We start from the raw sequence: 26,433 nt of genomic DNA, 5'->3' as shown, positions 1-26,433 counted from the left end.
TCACCCACACAATATCTGCATCTGTTTAAAAAATGGCATATGGAATACAAAGCCAATATGATAAGGTGATGGAGAAGAGAATTCTTCAGGGAGCCATTTACAAAAGAAGCTGAGAATATGGATTTTAACTGACAATTGTCAGTTAAAATCCACATTCTCAGCTTCAGTATGGGAAGTTTTTATTTCATCACATAAAAACTTCCCATAGCTTGTTAACACCAGCATCTGATTATATATTTTGCTGTTAAAGAAACCTACAAGCTATATATCTCTTGTTGATCTCTACTAATCCTGTCAAATAGGATTAGTACAGACCAATAAACTGGCTAATAAATTTGAATACTGTGCCAGGTAGACAAGGCATAAAGTTTTTGTTCCCATTTTTCCAAATTATATGTTTAATGTAATTACCGTCATTATGAATTTAATTCAGTGTTCCAAAATATCTTATGAAACATCCACAAGAAATCTATTTTAATGAGAATATCTCTGAATAATAATGCAAATAAACTGAATTTTTTTATGTTCAGTTTAAATCCTTTTATTACACTTATTAAATTTAGTGTGGCAGGACCTGACCTATATTTACCTAAAACGTAAGATTATCTTGATTTTTTATATATATACACACTGAGTGATCACTGAATTATGACCACTTACCTAATACTTCATTCATAGGGCCTCCTTTTGCCCTCAGTACAGCAGCTATCCGAGGTGGCATTGATTCAACAAAGTATCGGAAGCGTTCGGGAGGTAGGGCCAACCAAGCTGTATGTAATGCGGTCAGCAATGCAGGTATGAAGGCGATTGGTGTATCCAGACACCTGATATGCCTTTCCATAGTGTCCCACAAGTGCTCTGTGGGATTGATATTGGGGGAGTTCGGAGGCCAATCGATATGCTGAAAGTCAGAACTGTGTTCCTCAAACCATTCCTGCACAATGAGTGCCCGATGGCTTGGCGCATTGTCATCTTGGAAGACACCATTGCTATTCGGGAAAAAGTGTAACATAGCGGGGTGTACACAGTCAGCAAGCAGTTGAAAATAGCGGAGACCACTGATACGTTGTTCCACATGCACCAGGGGGTCCGAGTTCCTGCCAGTGAAACATGCCCCACACCATACAACCGCCTCCACCGGCCTGCACTTTTGATACCATGCATGATGGATGAAGAGCCTCATGTTGTTGATGCCAAATCCATACACGACCATCCACGGTGTGGAGTAAATAATGTGATTCATCTGACTCGCACACCTTCTTCCAGTCTTTTAACGTCCAACTTGCATACCCTCTGCACCAGGCAAGTCTTTTATGCCTATGAACCTTGGTTAGGAGAGGATGCCGTAGGGGTCATCTGCTGGTATAGCCCATATGTGTGTGCATGCAATGCATGGTCATACCAGATATTGTTCTGGGTTGGCCCATGTTGTATTGGGTAGTCAACTCTTCAACAGTGCTGTGCCTGTTTGCCTGTACGAGTCATCGGACCCAGCGCTCACCTCTAACATGAACATTTCGCTGACTTTTGCAGTCGGATTGTTGTTTGACCATTTTGACGCCAGTCCTGGTACACTTTAACTACGGCAGCTGTCGAACACCCCACCAGTTCAGCTGTTTGGGAAATCAAGGCACCAGCTCACTGAGCACCCACAATCTGTCCTTTATCAAAGTCTGGTAAATCCTTCCTTTTACCCATCACACTCAGAATTTTACTACCTACTGAACCACTGACACCTTATCTATGCCACATAGTTCGACTAACTCTGCACTCTCGTACCTCACGTGGTCAATGGGTCGCATTCAGTTTTCTTAAGGGTGGTCATAATTCAGTGATCACTCAGTGTATATATATATATAAGTAGATTAGAGTATGAGTAGGGGAATGCTGACGTGTCAGATGTAGTTACAATGGAAAAATTAAATAAGTGCCTGAAAAATAAAATGAAATACTATAAATAGTACTTAATGCTATAGATCCTAAGATTTTAACTTCTTCAAGGGTCAGCAGCCAAAACCAAAGGAAATATATAGCAAGAAGTAAGGTCTCTGTTTCTGATATGAAATATATGAAGCAAACGGAAAAAGTGAGCTGACATATATATCACAGCCAGCCTGATAGAGACCAAAATGAAAAGTAATAAGAAACAAATCAAATCTGATTAAAAGTAAAAAACAAAAATCAAGATAAAGTTAATTCCGATAAAAGTTAAATTGAATAAAATAGCAAGCAGCCCTAAGTGAATTTCAACAAAAGAAATGTAATGTGAAGACTAAAGGATATAGTCAAACAAGGACAACTTACTGTGGTGTCAGTCAGTGAAATGGGCTGAGAACCTGTACACCGATACAGGTTCTCAGCCTTGTTGAATATCAACAAGGCTGTATCGGTGACCAAAGAAGTTAGCAAATGAGTTCCCAGCATATTTATGACACATTAAAGTAACCCCGGGTATGGGAGAAAAAGGTGTAAATAGGTCAAAATAAACTTAATCCGAATGATGGGAAAAGTCAGTAATTAAACAAATGATGCATATCGACCAGTACAGGGGATAAATCTATAACTTACACAGTAGCGTTAAAAGACTCTAAACTTTGTTGTAGATGAAAAAAGTGAGAGATAGCAGAAAGGTAGCATATTGAATATTGCTTTCGATCAACCTAATCGTGCACAAGAAATAAGTAACATGGTCTAAGAACAGTAAAAAGCAATTGGAAGAAGGGGAATACAGTAATGCTCGGGCAGTCAGGGGTTGCGAACCTGTACCAGTAGTAGGTCCCCAGACATAGGTCTGGGCATATGTCCCATTTGTTTAAGTCAGTAATAGTATTGTAATATAACAAATATAAGACTAAATGTCAAAAAAACAAAAAAAAATAAAAAATATTTTTTATATATAACAAAAAATTTAGAATACTATGTTTTTGTACTAAGCATAGTATTCTAAAGGCTCTTTACAGGTTCATCCTCAACTTTTAAGTTCACATCTAAACACTTACTTCACCTTTTAACAGATATTTGTAAATTTAAATTAAAATCTAGCATCAATCAGAATAACCAACAGAATACTGCCATCATACTTAAATATAATGCTAGCTTGGACAGCATCAACATTAATAGTTGCATTAATAAATTTGATGATCTACTTCCTACTGGCTGCTAGAATCTGTACATTATATCAATATTCAGATATTCTAAACCATTTGGACTCATAGCAGGCAACTATAAACCTCTAGCCACTAACATGGATAAATTTGATCTTGAGCATTTTGCCCATGGATGTATTTGCCATCAGGCTAACTTCCAACCCTTTGTTAATGCACATTTTTGTCACATTATAACTGGTAATTTAAATATTATACCCAACCAGGAATTAAGAACTCTCATATCTTATTGCTTCAAATATAGGTTATACACCAAAATCAACTTCACAAGTTTCAAAAAACAGTTATATATCAAGTTTTACTCAACTTCTGTTTTAAGCTTTCTTACCATCATAACATCCCTTGAAGTCTTCCAATTATGGATAAATTCAGTGCTAGCTAATATACTGCATAACTAATAGTATATTAGTAGTATATTGCCTTTAGCCAGCGGGTGATTAATTGCTGGAACAAACTTCCATCTGTCGTGGAAGTTGATAGGTTAAATAAATTTAAGGAGGAACTAGACAAACATTTAGAGGGAATGGTTGTGTGAATTTTTTTTTTTTTTTTTTTTTGGCTGATGCCGCATAAGCTCATACACTTGCTTTCTTGCATCACATGCCACTACTACTATAAAACATTAATGCCACATATGCACCCTTCTGCTGGATTTAAATACCATTTTTCCAAAATAAAACAATTGGCAGATCTACATAAACATTTTGTCATCACTCCAGTGGGCAAAGCCTCCAGTAACTATGCCATTATCTGTAAAGCTTTTTATTTTACATACGTTGAACAGAACTTAATTCCAGTGCTACCTACAAATCTATCACCAATAACTGCAATATAATCACAAAGAAATTAATTGCCTTCTGCAAGAAATTAAAAATTAATCTTCTTCTTCTTTATCTTCGCATGTTTATATGGGGTCGGACTTTCCATCCTTAATTCTTTTCCTCCATTTCTCCCTATCCTGGGCTTTCTCTCTCCTCCATCCTCTCTCTCTTTTAAATCCTCTGCCACCTTGTCCTTCCATCTCAGCTTAGGTCTCTCCCTCTTCCTTTTCCCTGTCACCTCCAACTTTTCACATCTCTTCCCCATATACTCCTCACTTCTTCGTTCCACATGTCCAAGCCACCTCAACCTAGATTCCTGCATTTTTTTTACTCAGAGTCCCACCTTAACTGTACCTTTGATGTAGTCATTTCTTATCCTGTCCTTCCTCGTCACACCACACATCCATCTTAGCATCCTCATCTTTGCCACTTCCATCTTCTTCTCCTGGGCCCTTGTAATCGCCCATGTCTCAGCACCATACATCAATGCGGTTTTATACACTCTTCCCTTCATTCTACAATTTACTTTCTTATCACACAGCACCCCACTCATCTTTCTCCAGTTCAACCAGCCACATTGCACTTTATGCTGTATTTCTGCACTCGATCCTCCATCCATCTCTACGTTCAATCCCAGATACTTAAATTTCGAAACTGACAGTAGCTTTTCCTCCTGCAGTTTTGTAGAACTTTCATCTTCTCCATTCGATGCCATATATTCTGTCTTTGTTCTACTTATCCTCATGCCTCTCTCTTCCAACGCTTTCCTCGATTCCCCCAATTTATTCTCTACTTTTCCTTGGGATGGTTCGCACATTACGATATCAAAGAAATTAAAAATTAATAACTACAAATTTCCTTATATTTACTTCATACCCAACTTTCACAAAAACCCCACTGGTTTCAGATTCATCACCTCTTGTAAGTACAGTTATGTTCATAAGCCTGGCAAAGCTTTAGAACAGGCCTGTCCAACCCAAATCGTTCTGCGAACTACCTTGACGAACTACAATTTTCCATGGGTTGCATGTAAAATAAAACTCTTTTAAAAATAAAAAATCCAATGCCATAAAAATTTATTTTTATTCATTCATTTTTATTACATATCTAAACCAATGAGATATTTGCTTTTCTTTGCAATCACTCAATTTTTTTAAAACTACTTCAATATTGGTAGTTGCACATCTAAATTGATTTTCCAGATTTTCATCTGTTATTGAAGCAAGAGATTTACTTTTAATAAATTTCAATTAAGGGACCCCTATGGGCAGCGAGCTGTGTTATAGCTTACCTATACTCGTCTGAAATCACCATACTACCCTCAGATATAAGTATTTACAGGTACAGAGATGACTTATTGGTAATCAACAACCCCACATTTCTACAGGACTTTTCTAGCATTTACCCTCCAGAACTTACTCTGTAAAGAACAAATAACAATGACTATTCAGCTAATTACTTGGACCTGGACATTAACATCAACAGCCCACATACGTCAATTAATATATATAATAAAGGAGATGCCTTTTAATTTTAATGTGGTCAGCTTCACCCATTGGCACTCTAACAACTCAAAAAAAATACATTTAAATATAATACTCTTTCAATGCATCAGGATTGTCACCATATGTAATAACAATCTCTTTATAGATAATAACAAAATTCTCCATAATAAACTACTTGGTAATAATTTCCGTTCAGCCTTCCTTTACTATCATTTTAATAAAGCACTAAATATCATAAAATATAAAAAGTGATTGACAACCATATTGATATTAACAATATAATTGAAAGTTGATATCTTTTTACATTTAGGATTGTATATAATGTACAGTCAATATTCCCTAGACTCCCTGTTGTCTCATGGTCTAGAAAACTTGTGCCCACTGATTTTTAACTACAGGGGTATTATGTTTTATTACTTATTTTTCGTTTTGTTGAGTCTTATATTTGTTATATTACAATACCATTACTGTAAGACCTTAAACACATTAGCAGAGGCATATGATGCAAGAAAGCAAGCTTATACAGCATCAACCAAAAAAAAAAAACCTCCCATTTCACCCATCCATTCACTCCAAATGTTTGTCTAGTTTTGCCTTAAATTTAGTTAAACTATCAACTTCCACAACAACAGACGGAAGTCCATTCCAGCAATAAACTATCCCATGGCTGAAGGCAAAGTTCTGCACATCTATTCTACACCTGTCTTTCCTCAAATTGAATTTATGCCCCTCAGGTTCTCAAATCCAAGCAAGCAGAAGTGCCCCATCAGCATTGAGCCTGCTCAAACCATTCAAGGCCTTGTACACCTCAATCAGATCACCTTGCAGGTGCCTATTCTCCAGATATTGCAATTTGCAGAACTTCAGCCTTTCTTCGTAATAGCACCTCATTGTTCCTCTCGCCAATCTTGATTACCTTCTCTGTACTTATTCTAGAAACTCTAAATCCATACTAAAATGAGGCCCCAGACTCGTATGCAATACTCAAGATGTGGCCTGACTATTGTCTTATACAAGGGGATAATCACCTTCTTATCCCTGCTATCAAAATTCCTATTTATCATTGACAAGACTCCGTGACCTGCTCTTGCAGCCCATCTGCACTGCTCAGAGAACTTCATATCTGACTGCACAATTACCCAGAGGTCTTTTTCATTCTCCACTTCCCCGAGTGTAGTACCACACAGTTGGTACGTTTCTCTTGAGTTACTGCTACCCATATACAGTACTTTGCATTTGTCAATGGTAAACTTCAGTTGCAACTTCTCAGCCCATCTGCCCAAATTTTCTAGATCCTGTTGCAGTAGCACACCGTCTTTACTGTCATTAACAACCCTGGCAACCTTTGTATCATCTGCCAACTTGGACATCAAGCCTGATATACCTTCATCGATATCATTAATAAATACACAACACAACAATGTGCCCGGCACCGAACCCTGAGGGACTCCACTAATAACATTAGTCCACATAGAGCAGTGTCCATTTATTACCACTCTCTGTCTTCTCCCACTCAACCACCCTTTTATCCATTGCAGCAACTTGCCCTTAATGCCATACCACTCCAATTTGTACAGCAGTCTTCCAGGCGTAACAGTATCAAAAGCTTTCCTGAAATCCAAGTATATGATATCAAAATTTTTTTGCATCCAGTACCTTTGTGACCACATCATAGTATCCAATCAAATTGGTCAGACAAGTCTTCCCCTTAACAAATCCATGCTGTGTCTGAACTATTACTGAAGTCTTGTCTAGGTGATCCTGCATCACTTCTTTAACCAGTGACCCCATTATTTTTCCCAGAACAAAAGTTAAACTAACTGGTCTATAATTACTCCTGTCATCCTTAGATTCCTCCTTTGTGAATTGGGGATAAATGTGCACATCTCCAGTCCATGGGGACTTCCCCTCAGTCCAAGGATGCTGCTATAATTATGGCTTACTTAAAGGTTTCCTTACTTTCTTTGCCACCTCTAATATAACTGGATAGATTCCATCCACCCCAGGAACCGTATTATGTTTAACTTCAACAATTTCTCTGCCACTTTGCTCTCGGGTATTATAAAATCATTACGTACTCTGTTATGGTTTGATAAATGTGTGGCATTTTCCTCCCTTAATGTGCATATAGACGCAAACTACTCATTCAGATTATCAGCTATCTGAGCAGGATCATCAACAGTCGAATCATCGATATCAAGTAGACCAATCTGATTCATCCCTTTCCTTCTAGATTTATATAACTTAAGAAGTCCTTGCTGTTTTTCTTAGCATCCTTTTACAGATTTCTCGTAATCTGTCTTCGCTTGCCTAACTTCTTTCGTGACTTGCTTATATCTATCGTAGGCTTCTGTTGTAGACAGACTAGCCTAGACATAATTAATATGCACCCCTGCATTTTTCTTTTCTGCCACGAGTCTCATTAATTCATCTGACATCTTTTTAGGCCTAAACCATGAACAGCATTTCTTAATTGGTATGAAAAGCCTATTAGCTTCCACGATTACTTCCTTGAATACCTTCTCATTTAGAATTTGCTGTTGGTAACACTCTATAGAATTTAAAAAAACCTCTGAGATCACTGTAGTCATCTTTATGAAAGCAAAAGCCCTTCCCTTTACCCTAATGGTAGTAACATCTTCAAGTAAATTCCACATCAGTAAACTGATCACTGCCACCCAGTGGTTCCTTTATCTGTGAATTTTTAATGCACAAATAATCACTGCTGATAATCAGATCAAGAGTATTATTCTCTCTGGTTGCCTCTCTAACATGTTGCTGTAGAAAACAACCATCTAATAAATCCACAAAAGTGTTTCTAGTGGTGAGTGACCAACCCACAAGTTCTAGTCAATATCTGGGAAGTTAAAATCTCCCATTATTAGACAATCTGATTTACTGGCCACTCCATTTCTCTGTACAGTTGTTTGTTGCACTCATCAGAGTCAGACCTATAACACACTCCTACTCTCATTTTTGCTTTCCCAGTGCTTACATCACAACAAACTGGATGCACTTCCTTAGATTGGCTAAGGTAAAGAAAGCTAACATGAGAACCACAGGAAACTTCGCTTAATTTACCGGGAAAAGCCATTTCCCACTACTGCAGTTTCTCCCTGCATTCTCGGTAAACAGATGGTGCGTGTTATGGGTAGTGGCAGTAGAGGTCAATAACAATGTCTTGATTAGTTTTTTTTTTCCTCATTATTAAAAGCAGATTATTGGAGTTCACGAGTGGACTGAAATTCACTTATGGGTACACACTCCAGACTGCCACAGCCTTAGGGTGTTTATCCCCCTTCCCACTGTTTATTCCCAATAGGAAATGAATTTCTACCGATAACACACACCATCTGTAACGTTTTCCTATTTTAAAACAGTGGAAAGTGAGGGAATAAACACCTAAGACTGAGGCAGTCTGGAGGGTGTACCCGTAAGTAAATTTCAGCCACAAAGGCATTACATCCATTAACTCCAATAATCTGCTTTTAATAATTAGAAAAAGTAATCAATACCTCATTATCGACTTCTACTGCCACTACCGATAACACACATGGTGTACAATAGACTTAGTTGCTGATGCGCCATAAAACTCCTAAAAACCAACCAACCAATAACACGCACCATCTGTTTACTGAGAATGCAGGGAAAAACTGAATGTAGTGGGAAAAAAAGAGTTTGCCTGGTAAGTTTTCCCAAAGTTTCCTTTGGTTCTCGTGTTGGCTTTCTTTACCTTTGCCCTTAGATTTTGTGTTTCTTAACTAACAGCATAACTCCTCCTCCCTATCTATCCTATTTAATCTGTTTAGATCCTCAAAAGCTTTCGATTCAGTTTCTCATACTATCTTACAGCTTGCTGATATGAGGGTAATGGAATTGGCTTTAACCTGGTTCCAAGATTATTTTAAAAATAGAGAAGTATTATCTGTTTTAATGATTCTTATTCAGATTATATTAATATACAGAGTTGTTTGTTGTTTGTTATTTGGTTTTTAGGAGCATTAGCAACTAAGGCCATATTGCTCCAGGAATATGCGGTGGTCATTCCCTTGACCTTTCCGCATCCTCCGTATTTGGTGGTGACGGGCTCGAATCCTGGTCTAATCAAGAAGCGTGTGCTACGCACTGCTGCTCCTTCCCACCTGGCTACGGAGGCGCCAATATACAGAGTGGTGTTCCACAGGATTCCTCCTTGGGTACTTTACTTTTTGGTATGTTTTTGAATGATATATACTTATCTTTACAGGAAGATAAATGCCAAGTATTCTAACTTATGCTGATAATATGAAATTGTATAGAGAGATTAACCAGTCTATGGTTTGGGATGAATTACAAAAGGGCATTCAGTTGATTAATAATTGGATTAAAGTGCAAGGTCTGTGTGAATATAGAAAAATGCCATGTCATAACTAAAGCTGATTCTCACAAACAGTTAACTGTTTGTTATAATTATACCTTAGACTCCTTACTGATTAAAAGAGTAAACAAAATTTTGGATTTAGGGGTATTAAGAACTAGCATGGTTCTTACTTTTCATGCTATAAAAATAATTGTTAGAGCATCCAGAATGCTTGGATTAATAAAAAGAGCCTGCTCTAATTTCATTGGCCCTTACATTCCAAAATTGGCCTATATATATATATATATATATATCATTTGTTCGACCAAATTGAGTAAGCAACACAGGTGTGGACCCCATGGGGAAAAAATATATAAAAATATTAGAACAGGTACAAAAATCTCTTATTAGGTATTTAATTTATAAATCAGACATGGATTTTAATTTTTATAATTATAAGGATTGGTGATGCTCCAATGCTCCTGTCCTACATTAAGTTTAACTGTCCACCTAGGCCTCTGAGGGAACATAATTTATTTAATATCACTGAATTTGGAACAAATCACCTTAAATTTGAATATTTTAATAGAACCCTTGCATTTCTTAATGAAAACAAGATTGATATCTTTTTTAGTAAAACCAATATTAAAAACAAATTTTATAATTTGTTTTATAGTTTATAATATTTATTTTTCTGTTTTATGTACTATTTTAAATCAATAAGAGATTAACTTTTTATTTTCTAAATCAATGGTTCCCAAACTTCTGAGATCTGCGAACCCCTTTAAAAATCAAAAAATGTTTGCAGACCCCTATATACACTTTGCTGCCACTTTATTAGGTACACCTACCTAGTAGCGTGTTGCGCCTCTTTTAGCCTTCAAAACAGCTTGAATTCATCTAGGCATGGATTGAACAAGATGCTGAAAATGTTGTGCAGGAATGGAATACCATGCCAACATAAGTGTGTCACGCAATTCCTTGAGATTTGACAGAAGTGTAGGCCTGCAGTGAACAGCCCTTTCCAGCTCATCCCAAAGATGTTCAATAGTATTGAGATTTGAGGACTGAGCAGGCCACTGCAGCAAAGAAAAGTCATTGTCATGTTCCTGGAACCATTCCATAGTGGAACCATCTGACTGAGGATAAACTCAACATGAACGGATGCACTTGGTCAACAATGGTGTTTAGGTACGATGTAGCATTCAGATGTGAATCTATGGGTATCAATGGACCAATGTGTACCAAGAAAACATTCCCCACACCATAACACTGCCCCCACCACCTTGCACAGTAGTCGTCAGACATGACGGGTCTATGGATTCCTGTTGTTTTCGCCAAATTCTGAGCCTTCCATCAACATGATGCACCAGGAACTTCGACTTGTCAGACCAAGCAACTGATTTCCAATCCTCAATAGTCCAGTGCTGGTGTTGCTGTGCCCACAGGAGGTGTGGCCTCTTGTTCTTCATTGATAACAAAAGTACACGATGTGGCCATCGGCTGTTATAGCGCATTCATGACAAAATGCGACTAGTGGTCCTTTGCGATATTTTTTTCTGCACACCAAGGTTGTATTCTGACATGATGTGCGACATTGTGGCCCATCTGTTTGCTTGCACAATTCTAGCCATTCTCCTCTGACCTCTCTCATCAACAAGCGATTTTCTTCCACAGGAGTGCCATTGAGAGGATGTTTTCTGTTCATTGCACCATTCTCAATACACCCTTGAAACTGTGGTGTGTCAAAAGTTCAGGAGAACTGCCGTTTCAGAGATGCTTTGTCCAGCACGTCTTGCACCTACTACCATGCCACATTCGAAGTCCATTAGATCACTCCTTTTCCCCATTCTTGTTACGGTTTGTATGCTTAACTGATACTAGAAAGGTTGTTCTGCTGCATTTGTATCCACAACTGTCATGTGGTCATGTGACTTGCAATGTTGTGGGACAAACAATTTATGTACACAGCAGGAGTGTACCTAATAAAGTGGCAGCACAGTGTATGTTTATATGCATATGTTTCTGTGTGTATATATGTATGAGCAGTGGGTTTCTAAAAAGAAAATTCAAAATTGTTTAAAACAACTCAACTTTATTCTTATATTTACATAAATATATAATAACTTTATTTATCGTCAATTTGCTATACATAGAAAAAATAATTTTACCAGTTCCAGAGGGTCCCCAAAACATCCCTCTGGAACTAGTTTGGTATTAAAGATAAGTATTAAAAATAAGCAAAAAGTAACTTTATGCTTATTTTTAATACTTTTTTTTATTTGTAGTACTGTATCATAATATATTCTTTTTAATTATTATTAGCCATATTAGCATTGGCACACGATGCCTCTGCTAATTATTAGCAAGCTTATGCAGCATCAGCCAAAAAAACTAAAAAAACTCCGATTTCACCTCTCCATTCGTTCCAAATACCTGTCCAGCAAAGGCCTTAAATTTATTTATTTAGGCTATCAACTTCCACAACAAAAGATAGAAGTCTGTTCCACAATCAACAACCCGCTGGCTAAAGGCAAATTTCCGCACATCCATTCTACAACGGTCTTTCCTCAATTTGAATTTATGCCCTCTCAGGTGATTATTCTGAGCAAGAGAAAGAATGCCATCAGCATTGAGCATTCAAGGCTTTATACACCTCAATAAGATCACCTCCCATGTGCCTAGTCTCCAAACACTAATCTGCAAAACTTAAGCCTTTCTTCGTAAGAGCAACCCTTTGTTCCATTCACTAACCTTGTTGCCCTTCTCTGTACTTGTTCCGGCAGCTCTACATCCTTCTTGAAATGAGGCTACCAGACCTGTATACAGTACTCAAGGTGTGGCCTTAGCATCGCCTTATACAAGTGGATAATCACCTCCTTATCCCTGCTAGAAAAATTCCTGAATATCATTGACAAGACACCATGAGCTACTCTTGCAGACCGTCTGCACTGTCAGAAAACTTCATATCTGCCTGCACAATTACCCCCAGGTCCTTTTCATTCTCTACCACTGTCAGTGTAGTACCACCGAGTTGATACGTTACTCTGTAGTTACTGCTTTTGTAGTACTTTACATTTGTTAAAATTCATTTTCCACCTCTCAGCCCATCTGCTCAACTTTTCTAGATCCTGTTGCAGCAGCATAGTCATTAACAACTCTGCAAACCTTCATATCATCTGCGAACTTGGACATTAAGCCTGATATACCATCATCAATATCATTTATAAATACAGAAAACAACAATGGACCCAACATTGAACTCTGAGGGACTCCACTAATAACATTAGTCCACAAAGAGCAGTATCCATTGATTACCACTCTGTCTTCTCTCACTCAACCATCCCTTTATCCATAGTTTTTTTTTTGCCTCCAATGCTGCGCTTCTCCAATTTGTGCGGCAGTCTTTTGATACCATGTGCAACGGTATCAAAAGCCTTTCTAAGATCCAAATATATGATATCAAAGTTATTCCCTACATCCAGTTCCTTTGTGACCACATCATAGTATCCAATCAAACTGGTCAGACAAGACTTTCCCATAACAAACCCATTCTGTGTCTGAGCTATAACTGAAGTCTTGTCTAGATGATCCTGCAGTGCTTCTTTAACCAGTGCCTCCATATGGTGCAAGAAAGTCTGAAGCTTATGCTGCACCAGCCAAAAAAAAAAATTTCTGAGTTACCCTGAGAGAGAGAGAAGTAGAAGGGAATCACCAAGAAAGAGAAAAATGATGATATCGAGATCAGGACCTGGGTGTGCCAAGCCCATTCTCTTTCAACCCCAGGAGCTCACCAAATGGAATCGCTGGGGTTGAAAGAGAATACTTTATTACTTATTGTACTCTTGCTTTAAAATTCTTAAAAAGTCTTTATTTTCTAAAGATTATATATGTTTTCTTTTTATTTATTTCTGTATTATTTAATGTTTAAATAATGAATGTATGTAACAATGTAAAGGAACTTGTATATGTGATAATCATAAGGTAATTTGTAAATCACAAATATAAGGTTTCATGCTGCTGCTGTTGTTGTGATTAATAAAAAAAAAAAAATAAAAAAAAAAAAAAAATTCACTTGGAGGGGAAGCAACCCAAATTTTAGAACTTTTGTCTTCAATTCTGACAGAAGGAAAACGAGATATTTTTGTCAAGCAACATTTACTGGAGGCTGATTAATTCAGTCATAATGAGGGAGAAAGTTCAAAATTGTTTCTGCCCTTTCCAATCCCAATTGACTCAATCCCATGGTTTTTGATCATGGGTAAAAACTAATCAGAAAAGTCAGCAGAGAAAATGTTAATCAGTAACATAGAACATCAAATTTTAACAAAATATATTAATTTTAATTAGAAAATAACAATACATGTTTATAGCAACTAAGATAGTCACATAGTGGTATACGATGAAAAATAATTAACAAAAAACACCTTAAACCAAAGGTCCTTTTTTTTTTTTTTTTAATACATTTTAACATCCCAACTTCTTTGTGATTATTGGCCTACATCCTAGTATTAATATTGGCAAATATTGAAAGAAAATTTATTCAGCATCAGAAAAAAAAAAAAAAAAAAACACCTTCCCATGTCACCTGTCTATTGATTCCAATAATTTGTATAGTTCTTGAACTTATTCAAACTGTTTGCTTCCATAACAATCAACCACTGCCTAAAGACAAATCTCTGTACATCACTCCTGCAGCCATCCTTCAATTTGAATTTATGTCCCCTAATGTGTGTAACCTGAGCAATATGTAGATTGTTTGTTTGTTATTTGGTTTTTAGGAGCATTAGCAACTAAGGCCATATTGCTCCAGGGGATATGCGATGGTCATTCCATGACTTTTGTGCATCCTCCATATTTGGTGGTCACAGGTTCGAACCGCGGTCTAATCAAGAAGCATGTGCTACGCACTGCTGCTCCTGCCCACCTGGCTACGGAGGCGCCGCAATATGTAGAACGCTATCAGCATTCTACATCTTGCTCAATCCAAAGCCTTAAACCCCTCAGTCAAATCACTTTGCAGGTGCCTAGTCTCCAGATGCAGCAATTTGCAGAACTGAAGTCTTTCTTGGTTAAGTCACCCTTTTGTTTCCCACATCAATTTCATTGCCCTTCTCTATGCCCATTCCATCATATCTACACCTTGCCTAAAATGAGCTCTCCAGACCTGTATGTAGTTCTCACAATGCAAGACTAAACTAACCAATGCCTTGTACAATGGGATAATTATCTCCTTATCCCTGCTAGCAAAATAAATGTATATCATTGACAAAACCCCATGAGTTGTCCTGGCCGCCTATCTGCATTGCTCATAGAACAGCATATCTGACTGCACAATTACCCCTCAGGTCTTTTTCATTTTCCATTATCCTGAGTATAGTACCACACAGTTGATATGCTAATCTGGTATTACTGCTATCTATATACAGGATTGTTAAAATTAAAGTATCCCTATGTAGAGGGTTCTTGAGTGAGTTCTAAGGCTCGTACTAAAGAGAAATTTGGAGAACAGGTACAAACAAGAATGTGCTTGCCATTTATTGTAAATAAAAAAGATTAGTTGCAAAATTTGTCACTGTATGGCACGTAACTATCTTAGTTACAATTATGCAAATAACATAAGTTATTTGCATAATCGTAAGTTATTGCCACAGCACCACTACTCAGCTCTACTGTACTGTATAAAAACAAAGCAGTCTCTTCAAAATCATACGGTAGATGTTTGCCTGCACTACAGCAGCAATGCCAACAACGTTGCAGGAAAAGGCGCTATTAGTGAAGCTGTACTATCAGAACAGCAACAATGCAGCTACGGCTATCAGAGAATTCTGGCGTCAGAAGCACATAAGGCGTGGACCTATGATTGTTTGTGCTGTCTGCAAAATGATTGCGAAATTTGAAGTGACAGGACATCTTGGTGTTCAACCAGGTAGAGGTCGAAAATGAGTGGACTCCTCTCGTGTTGAAGATGTGGCTATGGCTGTCATGGATTTATCAAGTCAATCTCCATGTGCCAGCTGTTTCTCGTGAAGTGGACATGCTGTATTCCACTGTAAGGCTAGTAATGCATCAGGTGTTGTGGTATTACCCTTACAATATGCACATGCTACACAGCTAAAGCATGGTGAATGCAGATATTCGTTTCACATACGCACTTCAGTTTTTGGCGGGAAAGTGGATATCACTTGGCCGCCATGGAACATCCTTTGGAGTGACAAAGTCCACTTCTGCTTAATTGACAAGTGAATACGCCCAACTGTTGCATTTGAGCAACAGAAAACCCTCGAGTCATCCAAGAGGTCCCGTTGCATTCTCCAAAAGTGACAGTGTGGTGTGGATTTACGGCCACATTGATGACTGGGCCATATTTTTTTGAACAGGTAACACCGACTGGACCAAGCACCTGTTCCGTCACTGAACAGCGATATTATGAAATGTTGGCAAATTTCACAATACCAGAGCTGCAACAACGTGGGTGCCTTCAGGATACCATACTCATGCCAGATGGTGCACCACCCCACATCCACTGTTATCCAAAGATTGCTAAGGCAACACTTTACAGACGAACGGATCATCAGTCATTGTTTCCAGACATCTTGGCCACCCTGATCACCAGACCTCGCCCCCATACAACTTCTGGTTGTGGGGTTTTTGGAAGAACCAGGTGTATTGGGAAGGATGTGAAACTCTGGCAAATCTGAATGACAGCATTAGAGGTCGTGCTGGCTATTCCAGTGGACATGTTACGTTCTGCTATAGAAAATTGTAATTTTTTAGTACCCTTTTTTAATTTTTTTAGTACATTAAGCACACTGCCAATCCTTATATCATCTGCAACCTAGACATTAAGGCTGATATGTCTTTGTCAATATCGATAAATACAGAAAACAACAATGGGCCCAGCACTGAACCCTGAGGGAATGCGCTAATAAGATTAGTCCACAAAAAAAGGATTTCTCATTGGTAACCACCCTGTCTTCTCCCACTCAACTATCCTTTATCCATAGCAGTAGCTGGACCTTAATGCCACACTGCTCCAACTTGTACAGCAGTTTTTTAAATACAACAGTATCAAAAGGTTTGCTGAAATCCAAGTATATAATATCAAAATTATTTTTTGCATCCAGTTCCTTTGTGATCAATCAAATTAATAAGAAAAGATTCCTCCTCCATGCTGTGACTGAAGTATAACTACACACTTGTCTAGATAGTCCTGCATTACTTCTTTAACTGGCGACTCCATAATTTTCCCTGGTACAGAAGTTAAACTAACAGGTCTGATTACTCTTGTCACTCTTTGATCCCATTTATGAATTGAGGATACATTTGCACATCTCCAGTCCATGGGACTGCCCCTCAATCCAGTGATGCTCTTATAAATACAGTAAGGGTTTGCATTACCTCCTTTGCTGCCTCTCTTAATGTAACTGAATAGATTCCATACACCCCAGGTGCCTTTTAGGCTCTCTCTCTCTCTCTCTCTCTCTCTCTCTCTCTCTCTCTCTCTCTCTCTCTCTCACACTAAGAACCTATTGCTTTCACCATGCCTGTCTGCAGTACGCATGTACCGAAGGGACTCCCAGTGGAATGATATTCATGAAATTTTACCTTTGGACTTGGTTAAAAATATTTGTAAAGCCAAAACAAATTTCATTAAAATCTGAATGTAATCTGTAAATTATTATTTTTTTTTTCCATACAATTTGAATAGAAAAAAAAGAAAAGAAAATGTATGAGGAGCAGCACAAAAGTAATGCCTCCTAATTTTTTGATTTCAAATGTGGTGCCATAGATCATTGCACGTGTCGCCGAGTGGTCACTAGAGGTCGCTAATTTCACATACTGAGTGGCATTGTGATCGGTCTCGTGAGTGCAGCACATGGATAGTTCAAAATAGTGGATTTTACAGATATACATATCAAGCGAAGAGTGGTGACTGAATTTCTTACCAAGAAAAAAGTGACACCTATTGAAATCCATACTCATCTCAAAATGGAACTGATCTTCATAGAACTGACATTCGGTTGATACTCAAGTAAAGTGGACCTAATTTCAGTGAAATCCAGTTTCTGTGACAGATAAATCCTCTGCTTACACCTTCACGATGGTGGGAGTGTTAGTAACCCTGGGTATAACCCTCCATGTGCAAGCCAGAAATATGGCAGCCTAGCACACTGTGGGTGACCACCCAGGTGCGAACAAACATAAGGGTGGGGGTGTGGTGCCCACACCATCTGAAAAATGCCACCCCTCTGTGTTACCAGGCAATACTAGATGGTAAATAACTCTCATCAACTGGTGCAGTACAACCACTTTGCTTATTGGATGCTTCAAGTGGTAGAACCCATGTTTAGTCTCCAGAGCAAAGCTCCGGTAAACCCTCCCCATCCCTTCCATCTTGCAGTATAATTGATGTCTTTTGAGATTATGATGGACATCATGCCAAGATCCAATGTTCATTACGTTTCAATGGTACAGCTCTATCTAAAACGTTCACATGCAAGCTGCTAGTTAGTACACCAGACCAAAACTATTGTTAACTCTGTAGGAGGTTCGTGAATAAGCTAGTATATAATCTTGCTGCCTCTACTCTGCCAGATAATGACTGAAGGGAGTCCAAGAAGTGTGTATGCAGGTGCATAGTTAAGGCCACATTATGTGAAAGATCTGGGTTACCACGTGTACACCATATTTTCATTACTTCATACAGCATGTACCCCCCTCCCCACTTTTTCTTACTACTGAATACACCATAAATTGTCAAACTAATACAGCAAATTTACCTGCGAAAAGATCTAAACCTCCCCAACACTTCCTCATTTATTTCACAAATATACATGGTCCCAGTTCTAATCTCAATGATGTCCATTTCCACTTAGTCTGTCAAACTCAATGTACTTTTTTTTACAGAATCTCAGTTATCGGTTGATTCAACTACTGCTCATCACAGTTGTCAGAATTATTCGCTGTGTGATTCATTTCCCTTCAAAAGTGGTAAAAAAAAGTAAAGTGCAGCCATTATCAACCCACTGCAGGATGGAAGCCTCCTCAACAATTCATGCTGAGGGAAAAATGGACCTTAATCTGCCACACTGGTCCAGTGCGGGTTGGCAGATCGACCGTATTCAGCAGTCAGGGGCTTGAACCCCGGTCTACTCAAAGAGCGTGTGCTACTGCACTCCCGCTCCTGCCCACTCGGCTACGGAGGCCTCAAAAGTGGTACTTGTGCATATTTCCATTCTGATATTCCCTCTCAGAGACTTATTAATTTGGAATCTTCTCTTTTTTATCTTCTCTGGCTTAAAATCTCTCTACCACATTCTGTCAAATTAATCTGTTGCCTCTATTGTTCTCCCAACTCCACTAATCACTTTGACTTCCTCTTTGAAACTTGACCTCCTCCGGTCCAACTTTCCTAACAGTGAGGTAATTTTCCTTGGTGATTTTAATGTTCACAACTCCAGCTGGCTTCCATTTTCTAGTCACACAGACCCAAAAGCCTCACCATGTCAACCAGCTGGTTGACATGGTGAGGCTTTTGGAATTACTAATGACCTTGTACAGATTGCTCATTTACCTATCAGAATACTAGACAATCCTATCCACATAGTAGGTGCATTAGAGCCACAGCAACTTATGTGCCGTTAAACCCCCATAACAAACACACACACACACACACACACACACAGCCAACACGCTTGATCTTTTTTTTTTCACAAACAACTCTTCAAAGTACACAGTCTAGGTCAGTAGTCCTCTACACACCTCGGATCACAACTTGGTGATGGCCTTTCCCAACCTTGTGTTGTTTGGCATTACAAGAGTGCACAATAGGATGATCTACAAGATTTCTTTTCCTCAGTTGGATTACTATTTCAAAACTTCTGATGTCAACATTTTCTCAGATCATATCAGCGAAATTATTCTTATAGGGATGGAATCCTTTATTCCACACTCCACCTTAAAATCTTGTCCTTTATCTAAATCTTGGTTTTCCAATAAATGTGCTATGGCTGTTCAAGAGAAGAATGTTGCATATCATAATTGGTTTGTTTTCAAATCTTTAGTTTCATTTTCTGCCTACACCAAAGCTTGCAACAATTGTAAAGCAGTTATTAATCAGGCCAAACTAGATTTTGAACAGGCTAAGAGTAGAAAACTTGCTTCTTCTTCTCTAATGGTAGCCAAGCATTCTGGTATCTTGCCAAAGCTATTGGCTGCAACTTTTGCCCACCTGTCAAAACCAGATGGTTCTGTGTTACTTCAGCCAAGGATAAAGCTGACCTGCTAGCATTCCATTTTTCTTCTAACTCGTATTAATGATCTTGGTAAAAGACCTCCCACCATTCCCAACATGCTCCATTCAATGCCTCCTGTGGTCTTCCATCAAAAGGATGTCAGAAGAATTTTGACGAATCTTGATGCTAAGTAAGCTCCAGGTCCAAATGGTATTTCTCCACTTTTTCTCAAAACCTGTGCTCCTGAACTTACTTCTGTTCTTTGCTGCCTTTTTTCATTTTCTTATTCCAAAGGTGTTTTTCCTTTTACTTGGAAATTTGCTCATATCCAGCTAGTTCCTAAAAAGGGTGACAAATCCCTCCCATCCAATTATTGTCCCATTGCAATTACTTCTACTCCTTCTAAAGTAATGGAGAAATCAATTAACTGCCAACTTCTATAGGATTGGAATACAGCATCTGACTCAAAGATGGTGGAAGTACATAGAAAATGTTGGTGACTTTGTGGAAAAATAACAGTGTGTTTGTTAATGATTGAGGATTAATTGATGTAAAAGGCATAGTTGTAGGAATTCAATTTTCTGAGATAAAAAATAGGATGCATTACTTTTGTACTGCTCCTCATACTTTTAATATGGTATTCTTAGCATTAGATAGTCTCTGCACACTTCATGTGTATTGTTTTGCAAGACTTGTGAATGTGATGTTGCTTGCAAAGAGATACATATACAGTCAATTCCGGTTATTTGGGACACATTGGGACTAGTGCATTTTGGCCCGATTATGCGGCTGCCCCAATTATCCGAAGTTTCACATAAATAGTTAAAAATACCATGGACTCCCACTTTACAATTGGTTCACTGTACAATCAAATCATCTTACAATGGACTCACCATAGTAAAGTATCGTTCACTATATGATGTGTAGTAAGCGCCGGTCATTGTGATCACATTTGTGATTTGAATTTTAATTCTATTAAACAGCGATTCTAATTAGCAAAAATAGGAGGAATATTATCCACAGACTATAAAAGTAAAGATATATTAAGCACAAATTTACCCTTTTTACCTTACCAATTAAAAAATTAAATGACGTGAAAATCGGAAGAATACGTAATAATTAATACATACTGTAATGTGTACATACTAACTAGTTGACCTTTCTGTTCTGAAATTTGTGGGTGGGGGATAAAATTTAAAACAGTAAAAAGATAAGCAATCAATAACAAAGAACATGGCACACACAAATTGCAAGTAACACAATACGCGCAAGTGAGAACGGAGTAACAAGTTACGAAGCTTTAAAAATAGTAAAGAGAAGATTCTGAAAATTAATTTTTTTATATGATTGGAGATTTCATGGAAGTGTAAACACATTTTGCCATAATAACACACAGAATTCCAACTGTCGGTATTATCGCAAATTCAATAAGATCGAGTTTACTATCCATTTGTGATAGACTGCACTAACAGAAAAGCCCAATAAACATGTGACTACTAATTGTTTTTATTGTTTTATGGTTGTGACCTCCAGAAATCCGACCAAACCAAGTGGTACGGTCGGAGACAATCGTAGGGTAATCTCCAGTGCTGTGGTCTCTTGGCCCGATTAAACGGCATGTTGTCCCAATTAAGCAAAACCCTGGCTATTTTCTCAATTGGGTTCTGTTTTTTAAGATTTGCCCCAAATAAACGGCTGTCCCAATTAATCGATGGCCCAAATAACTGGAATCCACTGTATATGAAGAGAAAAGACTTAAAAAAAAAGTAATATGGGAGTAGGGTACAGTAATAAATATTACACAGTTGTAATTAAATTAAATGGCTAAGTTCAGAGAAGTAAACTTATAGAGCTTTTTTAGGTGTTCTATAAACATTATCTTCGTAATTAATGATAAGCAGATAGCTATGTTTACTTTTCACTTCTATTAATTTCAGAAAATGAAAAAAAAAAAAAATGGTGCATGTGCTGAGCATGCATGGTAGATGGTTTTATGTGAAACATTCATAGTATTTCTTTTAGTTTTTTGATTTGTATACATTGATTAAGAAATAAAAGAACTTTTATTGACCATTCCCAAATGTCCATAATTTCAGCTGGAAGACAAGATACAATGGATTTATGATAACAAAAGTAAGAGACATATACCTGCAATTGCAATGTATCTAAAGCGGCAGCCCCCAAGGCAGAATGCACTGGTCCCAAAGGAACTAGTAGTTGTTGGTGACTCTATTGTCAGGGAAACGGGAAACATGCTTTGTAAAAAGGATAGGTGGAACAGGACCAGGGTATGTCTGACAGGGGCAAAGGTTGATGACGTAGAGCAGATATCATCTTTTAAGGGCACAAAAGGTGATATAGTTGTACACGTAGGCACTAATGATATTAAGAGTAGGAGACTGGCAGAATTACTTAACAAGTACAGGTCACTGTTGAAAAAAAGCCGTGAATTAGGGTTGAATTTGAAAGTGCCTGCAATTCTGCCCAGACACAATAGGAGGGAGTATATAATGAGAACCCTGTCGATCAATTCGGCCCTGGAAAGATTGTGCAGGGCTCAAGGGGTAGAATTTTTTTCAGCCTGGTCTGTACTTGTTAACAGGAGAGACTGCTTCTACAGGGATGGGATACACTTAAATAGAAAGGGTGCAAGAATGTTTGCTGATGCTATCGAGGCAGTGTTAGGTGAGTCGGAAAACTGCTAGATTGGGGGGGATACAAGGATTAACAGATTAACAGTAGCCACTGGCAGAGGTGAAAGGGATTCTTGCACTACTTCTATTGGAATGAGCAGCAGCCTGGAAAATAAGATGCAGGATATTTCAGAGACTGCTGGGAATCATTGGGGTACAAGTAAACACATGGGTTGTGTTAGGATAGCTAAGAAAAAGAACAGGTGCATGTGTGTACACCAATGCTAGGAGTTTAGTAAATAAATTTGATGAATTTGAGGTATTGCTCAAAACATCAAAGGCAGATATTGTTGGGATTTCAGAGACGTGGTGTCACACAGATATAAGGAAGGCAGAACTGGAATTTGGGGAGTACAATGTCTACAGAAAGGATAGACAGGATAGGAAGGGAGGAGGGGTTATGCTATTAGTTAAGAAATACATAAAATCCAAGGAAGTGAAGCCAGTCGACATCGCCGGACAGTGCAGTGTCGAGTCAGTTTGGTGTGACATAAGCATTGGGAGATCAAAATTGAGAGTAGGAATGTGCTATAGGCCTAATGACTCTGATGAGTATAATAAGAAACTGTACAGGGAAATAGAGTGGGCCAGTAAATCAGAGTCTTATAATGGGGAATTTTAATTTCCCAGATATTGACTGGAATTTGGGGGCTGGTCACTCACACCTATCATGGCTTTTGTGGATTTATTGGATGATTGTTTTCTACATCAGCATGTTCGGGAGGCAACTAGAGGGAGTAATACTCTTGATTTCATTATCACTAGTGATTCTTCATACATTAAGAATCTGCAGATAAATTAACCACTAGGTGGAAGTGATCACAGTGTGCTGAAGTGGGATTTACTCAAAGAGGTAACTACCATTAGGGGTAAAGGGAAGGGTTATTGCTTTCTTAAAGGCGACTACGATGGAATGAGACAGTATTTAAATTCTATACGGTGGGACCAACTGATGATGTTACCAACAGCAAATTCAAAATAAAAAGCATTCAAAGAACTTATCTTGGAAGCAACTAGGCTTTACATACCAACTAAGAAATATTGTTCAAGGCCTAAACGGATGTAAGATGAACTAATGAGACATATGGCAGAGAAGAAAAATGCATGGGATACATACAAATTAACACGTGACACAGAAGCCTATGATAGATACAAGTTGATCTGTAACCAAGTTACAAAGGAGGTTAGGCAGGCGAAGGCAGATTACGAGAGATCCTTGGCAACGGATATAAAGAAAAACAGCAAAGAGTTCTTTACTTATGTAAACTCTAAAAGGAAGGGGATGAATCAGATTGGTCCACTTAATATCAATGGGTCAACTGTTGATGATCCTGCTCAGGTAGCTAACAAACTAAATGAATATTTTGCATCGACATTTACACATGAGGAGTTATTCAGCAAGGGGAATCCCAGAGGTATATTCAACTCTGGCAGTAAGCTAGAGAATCTTGTAATAACTGAGAGTAAAGTGGAGGAGAAATTGTTGAAAATAAACACAAGAAAGGCACCTGGGGTGGATGGGATCTATCCAGTTATATTAAAGGAGGCAGCAAAGGAAGTAAGCAAACCCTTAGCCATAATTATAAGAGCTTCCTTGGACTCAGGCGATCTCCAGTCCATGGGTACCTATCCATGGACTGGAGATGTGCAAATGTGACCCAAATTCACAAAGGAGGATCAAAGGCTGACACAAGTAATTATAGACCTGTGAGTTTAACTTCTGTTCCCGGAAAATTAATGGAGGCACTGGTTAAAGAAGCATTGCAGGATCATCTAGACAAGACTTCAGTTATAGCTCGGACACAGCATGGTTTTGTTAAGGGGAAGTCTTGCCTGACCAATTTGATTGGATACTATGATGCAGTCACAAAAGAACTGGATGCAGGGAATAACTTTGACATCATATATTTGGATCTTAGAAAGGCTTTTGATACTGTTGCACATGGAAGACTGCTGCACAAATTGGAGCAGTGTGGCATTGGAGGCAAATTGCTGCTATAGATAAAGGGACGGTTGAGGGGGAGAAGATAGAGTGTGGTAATCAATGGACACTGCTCATTGTGGACTAGTGTTATTAGTGGAGTCCCTCAGGGTTCAGTATTGGGTCCATTATTGTTTTCTGTATTTATAAATTATATGGATTTTCTGTATTTATAAATGATTAGTGAATGGAACAAAGGGGTGCTCTTACGAAGAAAGGCTTAAGTTTTGCAAATTACAGTGTCTGGAGACTAGGCACCAGAGAGGTGATCTGATAGAGGTGTATAAAGTCTTGAATGGTTTGAGCACGCTCAACGCTGACGGGATTCTTCCGCTTGCTCAGAATAATCACCTGAGAGGGCATAAATTCAAATTGAGGAAAGACAGATATAGGATAGACGTGCGGAAATTTGCCTTTAGCCAGCGAGTGGTTGGTTGGTGGAACAGACTTCCATCCCTTGTCGTGGAAGGTGATAGCCTAAATAAGTTTAAAGCTCAGCTGGACAGGTGTTTCGAACGAACAGAGGGGTGAAGTAGAAGTGGTTATTTTTTATTTATTTTATTTTTATTTATTTTTTTTTTTTTGGCTGATGCTGCATAAGCTTGCTTTCTTGCATCAAATGCCTCTACTAATGCTAATAGTCTCTGGAAAAGTGCAGATTAATTTACCCAATCTTGTAGTTGAAATTGAGGATTAGTACTTAATTAGATTGGACATTTCTTGCAGGCAAGTAATTAATGGTTTACTTTCTTCCAATTCAAAATTAATGTTTAAATCACAGCTCATGATCATAGGTATTTTATGTAAGTCTTTCTTTTACAGCACTGTACCTTGAATTGAGTATGGCAGCAAAACGAAATGAATGAAGTCTATTATATTCTGTACATCACTGTTAGGAGAAATATAGACAACCACTGTATAACTGTATAAGCTCTGCAGTACGTTAGTTTCTTCTGAGCTGATTCTAAGGTATTGATCATTGTCCACAACAATGTTTGCTGTTGGGTGATGACTCTCCTCGATTGGAACCATTTGGCTCATGTCATCTTTAGCCAAATTAATTTCCATGTGACTCTCAAAGAATAACTGATCTATCGTGATTTGATGCAATAAATAGAGAGGCGTATCAACCAAATATTGAAGCCACTTGCTTTCTTACTAACCCAATCAAATAGCTGGATTTGTGTATTTTCCTGCATTTTATATGCATGTTTAGACAATCATCTTTGTCAATCTCCCTTGGCAAGTGATGAACCATCATGTTGACTGAAACAGGCACATTGATCACTTGGCCCAGAATGCCGTATTGTCTGTATGCATGTCTCAGACACCTTATGTGATGAACCATCATGTTGACTGAAACAGGCACATTGATCACTTGGCCCAGAATGCTGTATGCATGTCTCAGACACCTTATCTGCATGAATGGTAAACAAGGAGAAAGCCCCTTTCTCTGTCACTAAATCCAACTTTGGTAAATGCAATGGAATTTCTGGGTAAAGCCGTGTGACTTAGATAGAGCTGATGGTGTTGTTCTTAAGTGATCCTCTACAGCTATTATGCACAAGGATCCCGTCGACATCAACATCGGGAAAATGCAGCGTGTGTATCAATGGTGTACCTTTAGCAGCTGGTTTTCTTTGTGTCATTTTTGAACATAGACAATCGGAATTGTAACAAACAGAACAGAAA

At 38.2% G+C, this 26,433-nt stretch overlaps 1 protein-coding gene across 2 annotated transcripts in view; it reads right to left on the bottom strand.

Moving 5' to 3' along the window:
• Window positions 1–26,433, bottom strand: part of spz6 (Spaetzle domain-containing protein 6) — a 141,401-nt gene that overhangs the window by 69,204 nt on the left and 45,764 nt on the right. The window lies entirely within an intron of this gene.

The sequence above is a fragment of the Mastigoproctus giganteus genome, chromosome 4 (assembly GCF_048544385.1).
Source record: "Mastigoproctus giganteus isolate SK-2022 chromosome 4, ASM4854438v1, whole genome shotgun sequence".
In the NCBI taxonomy this organism is placed as follows: Eukaryota; Metazoa; Arthropoda; class Arachnida; order Uropygi; family Thelyphonidae; genus Mastigoproctus; species Mastigoproctus giganteus.
This window is presented reverse-complemented; position numbering and strand designations above follow the sequence as displayed.